Raw genomic sequence first — 12,747 nt, 5'->3', positions numbered from 1 at the left:
TACTTAAAACCAGTGAAAACAAATTTTATTTTAAATCGGCTTTACGGAAACAAACAATTACCTACACATTAACTGAATGAAATGCAATTGCACACTTTCTGAACAGCGCTCTCCGTCCCACCATTAAAAAGATACATCGCAAAATGTTCTCGTTCCTAACGTTTTAGTAAGAATCTTTTTTTACGTGAGGTATCTATTTTTTGGGGATATTTTTTAATATTATCAGGATTGAATCAGCTAGACATTCCGAGCCCAATTATATTGGGATATGTGAGGATTAGGTTTGCATTTTTCTTAACGTCTATTTACTAAATTGAGACGTGATCAATGATTGAATGAATACTTCCTAGGATAGGAGGCAAACGAGCAGACAGGTCGCCTGATGGTGCGCGCAATGATGAATACCTACCTACTAAGTTGTAAAATCTCCGTCAATAGAACTTGTGAACAATGTAAACAAACCTTGTAGTCAAAATGTTTTTAATTTCCATTCTAACTCATCAGATACTGGCTAAATCCATGTGTTATTTAATCAATTCATATCACATTATGATCCACAACCTTTAAAATAATAAAATTGTGCTAAAATATTGATATTTAATATAATGGTTTGTTTACATTGTTGACAATTTCCATTGACAGCGATTTTAGTCCGTAGTTTCCGTACTGTGGCATTCTTTTAATAAGGCATGCGTACTCTGTTAGTTATATGTACGACCGTGTCCTAATTTTGCAGGATTTTCTATGTAAAATCTCATACTGGAAAACTTTCTAACGGCCGCCGCATTAATATTTGACAAGTTTATAAGATTAAGACAGTGTACATTGCTGTTGGTTTGGATTTTTAAAGACACTTTGCGTCACAAAGTCTTTTAAATGACAGTTTCGGTCGATAGTAATAAGATTTACGAAATTACATTTCGATCAGCATGGGAGGAGATTTTGACAGAAAAGAGATTAGATTGTACAAGTGTACATAGTTGCCCAATCTTTTTTGTGCTTAAAAGGAAACTCGTGTCCGTTAGTGCGATGAAGTTCGGCTAGATTTATATTGTTGATCAGAACGACAGCGTAGGACTTGTGGTAGGACCGCCGGTCTACTTTTTAAGTCAATAGCTTTTCCAGTGTCTTAGTTTTACAACCGATTCTCGTGAAATTTTGTAATCAGATTCTGCGATTAAATACATTTTCCAAATGCGGAATTTGCCATAATAACGCCAATATTGTATAACTGAAGTGTTGATAACTTTTGCGTTTTCTAATCACGAATGTCTACAGCTTCGAGAGCTACTGCGTATTATACGATATTATAAGAATTTCGTAGCTTTCTACAAGCTTTTATTCAACTTGCTTTGTTGTATGTTAGTGTGCGTCAAAACGTAGAAGCTAAATTTGACCCACTTCCCGGTTTCCGATTGAGCTGAAATTTTGCACACATATGTAAATCACGTGACAATGCAATATTATGGTATCATGAAGCTGATCTGACTATAGCGGAAAGGTGGTAATAGGCACTCTGTTATGAAACGTCGTATCCCCATCGAGTAAAGGGTTTTTAGAAACGTCTCGGAGAGCAGTAGATGACTGCTGAAAGAAAGGTACAGTCGGCAATAAAAGCTTGTGCCAAAAATGTTTTTTTTTTTGCAAAAAAAATTTGTTACACACCGGTCTGGTCCGCGTAGCTATATTCCATAAACTTTGCGAATAACATCGACACGCCTGTTTACTCAGTTGATCATCGATCAAAAAGCTAATATAATTAAGCGAATGTTTTCAAATTAAATAAAACGAGAGGTTGATTGATGACGGGCGGCGACGCGGATTCCAAGGGGCATTGATGTTTATTTGTCAGTTTTTGTATGGTTCCGAGGGATGGCGTGCGAGGGATAGTTTACACCGTGCCAGAACTCGCGCGCGAGTTTCATTACATTGCGGTATTTGATTGATGTGCTGATTTGTATGTAACTTTAACAATCCTTAATGTAAATAAAATTGCATACGAGCGCAGCCTGAGACTTATTCTCAGTGATAAGTTAATAGAAAAGGCAGCCAGGATAAATTATAATGACCATAAACTGTTATGTCCAGATAGGGGAAGGTTGCGATCATTGGACCACTTAAATATTTCAAAATCTAATCGTGCTAGATGGAATTCAGTAAGGTACAAGGTGACCTTTAGGCCTTACCTCGGGCCGCCCCGTAACCTCAGTCGCGCCTCGCTTCCCGGAAAAGAGTGACTCGTCCAAGTGTGTTTCGAGCGCTGTTGAAGTTAAATTACCCGAAGGAATAAAATCACGAAAGTATTGGGTTGGCACAAAAGTAATGACACACTCTACAAAACTCTATACATTTCCATTCTTAAGTTAATTGTTTTCGATAATATTCTAGTATGTTGTAGAACATTCTAGGTACTTCTAATGTGAGGGTATATAAAGCCGCCCTCGTGATTGGTTTAGTTAGATTCAAATAAAATGGACGAGCGACAAGTTCGAACACTTTACTTATACGAGTACTTGTTAGGCCACAGTGCGCGGGCTGCGGCTGACAATATCAACACTGCATTGGGCGCTGGAAGTACAAGCCATGCCACGGTGTCCAGATGGTTTGACCGTTTTAAATCAGGAGACAGGAGCCTTGAAAGTCAGTCACGCTCAGGACGACTACCTGCATTCAATGATGACGATTTACGCCGCGAACTACAGTCGAATCCTGATGCTACTACTCGTGAATTAGCGGAAGCACTTAACTGCAGTCACCACGCTGTGGAATACCATCTGCATGAGCTTGGGTATCGAAAAGTTTTGGCTCGATGGGTACCGCACATCCTTACCGACGCCAGTCGTGCAGTCCGTGTCGCCATCTGTCAATCACTTTTGCTACGACCCCGACGTAAAGAGTTTTTGACTGATCTGGTTACGGGAGATGAATCATGGATTTATTATGAGAACGATACACGTCGTGCTTTTTGGCTGCCTCGAGAAGAAACGCCACCAACTCAACCGAAGCTGAGTCAAAAGAACCACTTAAAAGTTTTGCTTTGTTGTTTCTGGGACTCGCAATGCATGCTGTTTCATGAACTATTACACAATGAAACTGTAAACGCTAACAAATATTCAACACAGCTCACCGAACTATCTTCTGCTATCAAGAAAAAACGATGAAGACGAGCCACTGTAATTTTACTACATGATAACGCTCGACCTCATGTCGCATCTACCGTTCGCCAACAGCTGGAGAACTTGGGCTGGGAGACGATACCCCACTCACCTTATTCTCCAGACCTCGCACCATCAGACTTTCATTTATTTAGAGCCCTGAAACGACATTTGCGGGGTAAACAATTCAATGATTTCCATGATGTACAGGTGGAGTTGAACAACTTTTTCGAGGCACAGCCATCAGAGTTCTGGGCGAAAGGCATCCAAACTTTGCCGGATCGTTGGCAAGAAGTCATAGATGCTAATGGTGATTACATCATCGACTAAGCTTTTTGTATTGTAATATAATAAAAAATATAAAACGTAAACCAAGTGTCTCATTACTTTTGTGCCAACCCAATATAAATACATTGACAATTGAATTTGTGTGTTGACGCATAATGCTTTAAACATCTATTAATAAGCAAATTTAAAACAATAGTTTCCAGGCATTTGTTTTCTCTATTTTTCGATTGGTTCGATTCGACTTAGCAAAATTCGGCAAATTGACGTGTCTTTACATGCACAATTACAGATTAGTTTACTAGGATGCATAGAACCTATTTGAGACATAAGAGACATAAACGTAACCCCTGTTAGCGGAACATCTACTCATGGGGACTTTCAGTATGTTGTACAATATACTACATAGGACATCTTTCTTAACATACACCTATGCCAAAATACTCAAATGTACGAATTATTTAAAATGCTGATTTTACAATGATGACCTTCGTTTGGTGATCTTTTCTGTCATCTGTCAAGCAAAGCGCTGCTACGTAAATGCTAGCTCCTTTCCATTTACCAAAGTTGTTCCTTCTTTTTTTATTATTCTATCTCTCGTCCTGTTTTTCCAGAGTGAAAAAATGGCTTATTATTTTTTCCGAAGTAAAAACTAGGAACACCGTCAATAAATCAAACAGTCAAACCCAAACGGTACCCGCATACGAATGTCAGTCTCCTGGGAACGAACCCGCTATCTGCTCGTAGCTGCATGTACTGAACAGAGCTTCTACTATCACATTTTGACGTTTTAGAATACACTAGCTGATAAAGTTCGCTTTTCCCTTTCTATCACATCAATACGTCAGAAAGGGACAAACGAACTTTATCGGCTGGATAACTTTAGTGTACGTTTATGAATAAGGAGGTTACTAGATAGTGTAAATGTCACGTAAAATGTATGTAAATTTTGGTTGTAAATACATTGTATGCCCGAAAAGGGTAAAACTGTTGATACTCTCACTGAAAAATCTCATGTTACTTCCTGTACCTACACAGTTTAAACAATAAATATTTCTGATTTCTGTAGTAAATCATTCTGGGGGCGCTGTTCGTTTTCTCCATACAATGGTCATTCGAACTTTTTTGGGCGTAATTTAGGATAATGAAACCTAAGGCCCACTTGCACCAACCACCTTACTCAGGGTTAGTGGGCTGTCAACTGTCAAATTCCATATAAAATGGTGGGTTAACCCTCGGGTTAGCCCTCCATTTTCGTTGGTGAAGGGCCACTTGCACCAACCACTTATAACTCAGGGTTAGTGGGCTGTCATCTGTCAAATTCCATATAAAATGATGGGTCAACCCTCGGGTTAACCCTCCATTTTCGTTGGTGCAAGTGGCCCTTAGAGGTTTACACTGGAAGCACACTATTTCGATAAATTTTATCGCATCGCCGCGTCTCTATCGCACTTACATATAGTGCGAAAAGGATGGCCTGTTTGCCTGCCAGATCATCATCACCATCAATCGCTTATCACCAGTCTCCCTCCTATTTTATTTCACTATATATTATCAAAGTTGTGAAATATTCCCGACGCTATTTACAATATCGGCACAATAAAACTATTTCGTATCCCTGACCACATATTTCCATTATTATGTTCCCTGCGATCCGGCTACATTAAATACCGGGCGAAGAATCCTAGCATGTACGAGTCGAGGCGAATTCCGCCTCCGTGTGCAGGCGCTATTCCTACGCCTGTTAGAAGTATTCAGCAGTAGAAAAGGTAGATCTTGTGCGGAAAGAGAAAACATCACAGAATGTACATCTATTCATACAGAGTAGAATGTGACGACATCAACCCGGCTATTATGTTAACAAATTTATAACTTATCCAAAGACATACTTGCCGGAACGTGACGGATGCTTTATCCACGTAGATAAGTGATAAAATTGGAAGCATTATAGCCGGGCAGGGCAGAATACTAAATATGATACGGCCAGAGAGTCGGATGCTTACCAAAAATTCGGCACTGGGGACCGATTTTTGAATCTCACGGCGTTCGAATTCAGAAAATTGTCACCGAAATTGCCTACTATTTTCAGTGACAATTTTCTGAATTCGAACGCCGTGAGATTCAAAAATCGGCCCCCTGGTTGAAAATTGAGTGGACTATATATGTCTCTTTCAGGATTTGATATGCTTCGTGAGAGTGTACAGGACGACAAAAGGTTTTCAGTCCGAACAGACTAGTCATTTACTTAACTATACCTTGCCCTGTCTTAGGCATGTTCACGTGTGAGTTTGTTCTTTTTCATGGTCGCTTTCATGATGTCCAATCAACACTTCTTAACCTTACCACTTTGTTGCCTTACATTGTAATCTAAAATATCACTGGTTTGTTTATCGCTCGTTTGGAAGGCAATGTGAATGCGGCCCCAGGTATCCGAATACCGGCTTCACCGCGATACGTCATGCCTTCAGTTTATCTGACCCTATTCCATGCAAAATGCTTTTCGAACTTCGTGAAAGCTACAGCTGGCCTAGCCGAAGCGACAATCGTTGACGCTTTGTGGTGATCAAACCGCAGTCTGGCTCTGTTCCGCCACTACAGAAGAGCGATAAAGAGAGCTGGCTTACGATGCGTAAGCGATTGTGACGTTTGCTAGGTAACCTGAGATCGCAAATGTTCCCTGCCTCGCCATTCACACCTTTAAACACAACGTGTACAGTCTAAGACGAGTTGCATTTGCTGTAACAAGCTTACACGCTCTCGCTCAAGTTTATGAAGTTAAAAGTTAAAAATATTGCAATCTGGAGAATTACGTTCGTCTGAACTTGTTAGGTTATTATTGCTGCGATGAATCCATGCTGCATTTTTATTTTAAGATCGCCAGTTATTTTCTATCTATGAAGGAAACTTCTCATTTTTCTAAAGTTGGCTTAGCAACAAAGGCTTCTTATGAATGATGAATTTAGAGCAATTCTTCAAAGACGGATCAGAAAGTTGCATTACACAAGAGTGCAAAATATTTGTTTTTACTTGCTTACATACAAATTTTAACTTCATGACCTAGAAAATTGGTAAAATTGGTAATTTTGTACACTTTATTTGTAGAAGAAGTAGTAAAGTCACTTACGGGTCAAACGTGTTTACTAAAGTTGACCACGACAAGTGCACCTGCGCGACAGTATATCACACGTCTTTTTCTAATCATCTTAATGACAAAAACATTGTGTAGTCTATCCCGCGGCGACATAATCGCACACCAATAATTAAGCTTGACCTGCTGGTCAAAACGTCAAGAAAAAGTAAAATAATGTTAGTAAAATTGCCTTTGGGTCAGTATCCATTCTTAATATTATAAATTTTAATGGTAAAGTGTGTGTCTGTTTGTTTGTCCATCTTTCACGGCAAAATGGAGCGATGAATTGACGTGAATTTTTAAGTGGAGATAGTTGAAGGGATGGAGAGTGACATAGGCTTATTTTGTCTCTTCCTAACCCGCCACTTTCTTTAAAGGAGGGGGTGGAAGTTTGTATGGAGCATTCTGCAATTTTAGAATTTAACGCGAGCGAAGCCGCGGGCAAAAACTAGTTATACTATAATAGCCACCAAAAGGATGCCGCGAGTTAAGCGCGGACGTGGCAGGCCCAGATGGAGATGTTAAACCAATCGATACAAAAATACTTTTGAATGATGAATGCTTAGAGATGGTAGATACAACACTGTTCCTTGGCTTAACATTGGACAAAAATCTACAATGGAGTCCTCATATAAGGAAACTAGCAAGCAAATTAAGTTCAGCCGCATACGCCGTTAGGAGAATCAGGCAACTGACTAATGTTGAGACAGCTCGCCTAGTGTATCATAGTTATTTTCACAGTGTAATGTCATACGGTATTCTGGTTTGGGGCAAAGCAGCTGACATACAGACTATCTTTGTATTACAAAAGAGAGCCATTCGTTCTATTTACAACTTAGGAACACGTGAATCAGTAAGAGAACTCTTCAAAGAAATTAATATCTTAACTGTAGCTTCCCAATACATTTATGATAGTATAATTTATGTTGTTAAGAATTTAAACTGTTTCACTAAGAATTCTGATATCCATAATTATAACACTAGAAACAAAAATAAGCTTGCCATAAAGAAGTTTCGTGTCCGTAAAGTACAGAAGTCATTTGTTGGGCAATGCATTCATTTTTATAATAAGTTACCTGACACTGCTTTGAGATTACCCCTCCCAGCTCTTAAGAACTACTTAAAAAAATCATTGATGTTAAAGGCTTATTACAGAGTCGAGGACTATTTCACAGACAAACATGCATGGCCCGAACCAGAAACTACAAAAAACGAATAGCAATTAAAATAATTGTATTATGTATAGAGGACACAGTTCAGATAAGAAAGCACATCAAATATTTTATATTTTATGTTGTGTAGGTAAATTACATATTTAATGATATTGAGATTCATATTATCTTTTTCTTCTGTGACAATTTGATATGTTTTCTCTGAAGAAGAACGACGTATTATTAAGCAATAATATAATTTATTGAAATTAATTTCCATAGAGTACCTAGTCTGTTCATATTCTTTGATGAATACTTTTGCATGTTAAATTGTATCTTGTTATTTAATGCATGTTAGTTATAAGATGTAATGTTTTGAAAAGAAGTTGCCCGCCGAGTTTCTTGCCGGTCCCATAGTGGATACCCCCCTCCCAACTGAGGGGGGACTGAAATCTTCTCGAGGCTGGGGCGTAGGGTTAGAGCCGGCGTAGCTTTATTTGACGTTCATATGCGCATTGTAATATGCCTACTTGAAAAATAAATATTTCATTTTCATTTTCATTTTCATAGCGGGACGACCTTGACATCTTCCTGATTATTTTGCCAGAAACAGCACACCAACGAGAGCTGTGGCAATCACGGAAAGAGGTCTTTACCCAGCGGCAAAAATCGTGTTTGACCCGTGAGGGACTTAAAAATATACATGTAATATAGTCAAGGGGCTAAAAGAGTTCTCCTAAGGTCCGCAGGGTTTTGCCATCATTCACTTCTTTGCAGTTCTGTGGGCTTCTACTAAATGTCACTTTGATAATAACTGTAATCTCCGCGCCGTCGCGGACTCATAATTTGATTTAGGGCCAGAGTTTAATTACTTTGAAGAAAATGATAGAATTAGCGGTAATGGTGGGCCTCGCGCAATTTGTTGCTCGCCTCGCTTACATTTCAAACGTTTAAAGGGTAATTTTATTATAACATTCTTAGCTTCAACGACTTTAATAATATCTTTGTATTAAGAAGAATAGGTTTCATTGCTTTTCAAAATCAAAAGTAGGTAATTAGCAGACAAGCGAATTCTTGTCTACGTCATTGAGCACTGAAACAACAAACAACCTAGCACAAGACGGGACGGACCGAGGTGTACATTTTTACGAGATGGCCCAGATCACCTGACATTTTCTACAGGAATTGACTCATTGGCACTTAGTGTTAATAAATATTTAAAAAAACAAAAGGTACTTAGTACCTGTACTTTTTACCTATACCTATATCTATATTACATAGATTACCTATATACTCACAGTAGAAAAACTGGAAAACTCAATTCAAATTTTCTAATGAGCCTTTCGCTCCTATTATTTAAATTTATCGCCTTTACTAAGAGAAATGCCTTGAATCGCCATCATAGACCTGAATCATGTGAAAATCACATTCAAAGTGACACGTTGAACAAATACGAATCGGCCCCCAGTACACGACATGTAATGTTGTTAAACTGTCTCTTTCATTATACCATCGTCGACCGGGAACAGCGAATGTAATTAAAAGCTAGCTTGTACTTAGTAAATTACTCCCTGCGGCGATGCCAGCCAATCTCATTCGTGTCTTAATGTTTTAAAATGATCATTGAAATGTACTGTTTCAATGTGTGACGATAGTTAAGGGTTAAGAGTTATTGTTTAGGATGGAACATGCTAGAGTGGGCCGGGATTAGGCAATTTGTCAATTTCTATGAAGGAGCTAATAGCTTAGCTCACAACTCACAAATAACATGGCACTATATAATATAAATTGACACACCTTCCTGTCTCGTTAAATCGTGAGTTATTGTTATGCTAACTGACTAAAGAACCATCATCGAATAACTATTTTGTGGTGTTAAGAAAATTTACATTGTTGTTTGAAATCAATAAAATTGTCACACAAATAATATAAAACTGAACTACTCCCGGCGGGCCTCCGTTTTTGGGTCTTCTTCAACTCTGAGTTTATAAACAATGGTCGCCATATTTAAAGCTTTTAAAACCAACTTCATGTTACACACACTCAGTTTGAAGCTCTTTATTTTAATACAATATACAGTGTAATTTTAAATGTATTTTCAAATAAATCTGACAATAATGATGACACACCGTTATTGGCTACGCTGATCAGAGGTATTTTGGTTCGATTCTACTAAATATTTGACACTTATGAAGCCAAGACTTGTAATGATTAGACCCTTAACTTCAAGTGGTACATATAGTCAGTTTAAAGCGTACAATCTGCGTGGTTCATCAGCCGGAGCGAGCATGAAACAAAGCGCGGTCAGCCTGAGCACGCTCCTGATTACATCTGGAGTGACGCTAAGGAATGGCGGCGGTTGTGCTCCACCCGCAGATTTAAGATGGCTGCCTGTCACACCGGTAAGTAAATGTTGTTTATTTATTTATTTAAACTTTTTTGCACAAATAAATCAAAAATGTACAAATGGCGGACAGCAAAAATATTTACATAGGTACATTTTAAAGTAGAATTTAACATAAATTACAGTTTTTGCAATCAAGGTTATATCCATCGGCCGAAAACTAGGCACAGCCTGTATCTTGGGAACTGAAAAAACAAGAGTGCAAAGTAATTTCATACAAATGTTAACTTGATGTCTTAAGCTGGCTGATACAATTTACCTAAAAACTGATGATTTTAAACGATAAAATATTGAATACATAGATGGATTTGATTTATATTCATGTTTTACAGTTAGTGTTTTTTGGTCTTGGTGTGGTGATAAGTTTTGTTTCACTCGGTAGCACAGTTTGTTTAACCTTCGTGCCTTGAAACCCTCACAACACTCACTTCTCGAACCACTCGCTACGCTTGCGGTTCAATATTGGCACATGAAATTAAACAACAACTTTACCCCCTTGTAAAACATATAACTATTACTTATTACACTAGATGGTACAGCTTGCCAAAAACAAGTAGGTAGATTTTTTTTATCGTAGCAACACTTACTCATACAAAAGTGACTCAATAGGTGCCACATGCAAAACCGTTTACATAGACGGTGGCGCCCCTATTATTTTTTGCCTGGCTGTATGTAGCCTTATAAATCCATAGAAGATTGTTGTAACATCAGTCGCCAAACACTCGGTAAATATAGCGGTGTGACAGGCGGCGAGCTACCTGCCGGCCATAATCCTCTCTGAGATAGTCCGAGCCAGTATCAATTAATGTTGATGCTCCAATTCACGTATGTCTATTATAGTTGCTCATCCGATGATCATATCACAGTCATAATCTGGCGGGATAATCACTAGCATTAATGTACATCCTTGCATGTATATGATGATAATGATAACTATGTCAGATACTAAATGTCCTGTTATACCTCTATTATGTATTAAAAAATAACACAAACATAATTGGGTGTTTTTCAAAATAAATTTCGAATATCGAATTTCACCAGATCTGGACGTGTTTGGGCTCATTCTTCTCAGAATCACGAGCTGATTCGATCCCGATGATAAAAAAAATGTAACCCAAATTTTCCATACAAAATTCGAGTAACTAATACGTCACGTTCGTAGTAAGTTCATACTAAAATCGTTACTTAAAGGAAAAAAATGAGGACACATTTTTTTTTATCGTCAGGATCGTGATTCTGAGCCCAAACACGTCTAGATCTGGTGAAATTCGATTTTCGAGATTTATTTTGAAAAACACCCAATTATAGTTTTATTTCTTGTTATCGTAAGCATTTCTTGTCGTTTTTTAAGCCAGTACGCTATTGCGTTTTCATTATTTCCATTTTCTCCAAATGGACGTGTACAGCGTAAATAGTGTCATCTATCTCTATCACTCCTTCAAATTAGTACGACGGAGACAGTTTTTCGTTCTATAACTATTTGCACATTGGCTACCTTGTAAGTAGGATGTTATAAACAAAAACAGAACGAACAACTGGATCAAAGTAGATAGAAAGAGCCCAGAACAGAACAGAATGGCAAAAAATGAAGGAGACCTACATCTCTAAGATTGAAAAAGGTTAAAAAGAAGAAGAAGAGGAAGAAGATAAACAAAAAATATGATACATACCTATTAGATCATGTAACATCGAGACAAGGACAAAGCCGGAAGGCATAAACGACTTAGGTTTCTGAAAAACTTGTCGTTTAGAATAATCATTGTTTTTTCTAGGCAAGACCGTTACAATACGGGACTGACAAAGCCCATACAAAAAAGCGTACCCCTGAAATGTATGGGCTTTCTAGGCTTAAAACTAGATGACGCTGTTTCGCAGCCTGGAAGTGGCCAAAATCATATTTTCCCCAAATATTTTTGGGTGATATTATTTTTTATACGAACAAATGACTTTATTCTTTATTTTAATATCACGATATCATGTCAATACACATTTTGAAAAAAATTATGATAGTATTTAATAGGTGGCGCTAAAAAATACCTACGATTCTTAGTATGAAGATTGTAAATCCTATATAAATAATCCTTGTTCTTGGTAAACATTTTATGATATTCTTAAATCCTTAAATACCTATATGTGTAGTTTAGTTTTAACATTTGTGTAGATATTACAATTTACATTTAGCATGTAGGTAAACGACTTGGTGCCAGTTTCAAAATCTGATCACATGTGTCGTCATCAAATGTATCGGAGCTTCCAAATCTCTCACAAAAATATCGAAATCCTCCTCAATGACAAGTGTGTGACTTGTAAAGAGCTTTGGCAGCTCCAATATATCTGATAGAAATTGACTAACAGCAGGGAAAGCCGCGAGAATATGTCGCCGCGAGATAGACTACCCATTTTTATGTCATTAATACAGTTAGAAGAAGACGTGTCATCTATCTCGCGGCGACATACTCTCGCGGCAATCATATGCTAGGCCTACTGATGTCACTTAGGTTCAAATGAGTTCACTTTCACTTTGGACTTGTGTTTATAAACGAGACTAAATCCTCTCGGAACCAATAATTTTTCACTCCTCTCACACATCTGCGATCTGAATTCCAATTCCGAAGTCAGTAC

This window comes from Leguminivora glycinivorella, chromosome 15, assembly GCF_023078275.1.
Source record: "Leguminivora glycinivorella isolate SPB_JAAS2020 chromosome 15, LegGlyc_1.1, whole genome shotgun sequence".
NCBI classification, from domain to species: Eukaryota; Metazoa; Arthropoda; class Insecta; order Lepidoptera; family Tortricidae; genus Leguminivora; species Leguminivora glycinivorella.
The sequence above is the reverse complement of the archived record's forward strand: the minus strand, read 5'-3'. Positions refer to the sequence as shown.